The 1732-nt window shown below is 38.7% G+C and overlaps 1 protein-coding gene across 1 annotated transcript in view; it reads left to right on the plus strand.

The window, feature by feature from the left end:
- LTBP1 (latent transforming growth factor beta binding protein 1) overlaps positions 1 to 1732 on the plus strand; it is a 476077-nt gene that overhangs the window by 84961 nt on the left and 389384 nt on the right. The gene's annotated exons all lie outside the window — the stretch shown is intronic.

Consider the following 1732-nt stretch of genomic DNA (forward strand, 5'->3'; position numbering starts at 1 on the left):
ACCACTGGTCCTGAGGGGTTCATCTGCCCTGGATTCCCTGTATTTCCAGTTCCTATCTGTGCCAGTGTACATCCTCCGGTCCAGCCGGATATGTAAGGTAGAATTGGGATCATGGTAGTGGTGGGGAGGAAGCATTCATGAACTAGAGGAAAATTGTTCATTTCATCGTTGATACACTGCACCCTGACTGGCTCATTTCCTCTCCGCAGCCCTTCTGCAAGGGGATGTCCAATTTCCCAGAGATGGACCCTGGGTCCCCACTCTGCACTCCCCCTCATTCATAATGCTAGTTTTTGTTTGTTTGTTTGTTTGTTTTTGGTCTTTGATGCCTGATCCCTTTGAAGCCTTGTGATCTCACAGGCTGGTGTGCTTCTTCCATGTGGGCTTTGTTGTTTCTCAGTTAGATAGCCCCTACTTTTTATTGACACATTCTTCCCTCCTCCCCCATTGAACTACAATACCATATTAAATCATAGTCAAGTTTCTGAGAACACATAAGTCTGAATTCTCTGGTGTATTTGCCTGTCCCTCAGTTAATGCTATACTACCTTAAGTAAAGTACTATAATTGCATAGTAAGTCTTATGAGGCAGTTACACTCGTTGATCTTCAGCTATATTTCCATAAAAACTATGGATCCAGCTTATCACATTAAAAAAATTCCGTTTTGAAACTTTGACGTTTCATTGATTCAGTATGTAAATTTTGAGGTGGGTATATATTTTGATGTTGACTCTTCCTCTCCATTTGTGCGATATGGCTGTCCAATTAAGTTTTTGTTTTTGCTAATGTCTTTCAAGATGCATTTATAATTTTCTTCATAAAAATCTTACACATCTTCTGTGAGCTTTATGGATCTAATATTCTTCATTGGTCTTGCCATTGGGGTCTGTTCTAAACTTATTTTCAAATAGCTTTTGTTCAATGAAAGGTGCATGTTGGTTTTTGCAGGTTGGAACTTTGTATACTCTGCAATTTCTTTGATAGAGAATTACATCCTGTATGAAGATGAGAGCTCATTTCCTCTTCCAAATCCTCATAACTGTTATTTTTGTTCCTCTTCAAATTGCACTGGCTGGAACCTCCCATTAAGTGGGAAACAGAAGCCATGGTTGTGGCATAGCTCCTGATTTTGAGGATAATCTTTTTAATTTCTCTCCATTGACGAGCTCATCTGTTGTGGATTTTTGTAGACCCTATATCCAATTAGGGACATCCTCTTGTATGAGAGTATTTCAAAACATACATGGAAAAAAAAAGGCAGGTAATGAAGTTTGTGCTGGACACTTTAAAGCCCTGTGCGTTTCTGGATTGCTAGGAGTAGCTACCATAGATAGTGAATATGATCTTTGTATCTGTTGGCCACTCGTAGTTTATTTTCAGCGTGGTGAGTCATATTAATAGACACGATAATGTTGGGGTAAGCTTGCATTCATATAATAAACTTAATTTGGTTATGGTGCCATCTGTAGTCGGCACCATTGGCTTGTGTATTGACAATGTATTGACTTTGCATCTGTATTCATGAATGAGGCTGGTATATACTTTTTGGATTCTGGGACTCTTCTGGGATAAGGTTATATTACCATAGAATGAGTTTCTGTGAAAAATGTGTGTGAAATTGAATGATAGCACTCACTTGTAAAATCATCTGAGTGTTCCCCGAGTAGAGTGGTTTCTTGATAGATTGTCACATTTTTTAAACTGATACTTACATGTTTCCTTTCCTTTTT

Source organism: Echinops telfairi, unplaced genomic scaffold, assembly GCF_000313985.2.
Source record: "Echinops telfairi isolate 266 unplaced genomic scaffold, ASM31398v2 ScPeMD7_10;HRSCAF=50, whole genome shotgun sequence".
Lineage (NCBI taxonomy): Eukaryota > Metazoa > Chordata > Mammalia > Afrosoricida > Tenrecidae > Echinops > Echinops telfairi.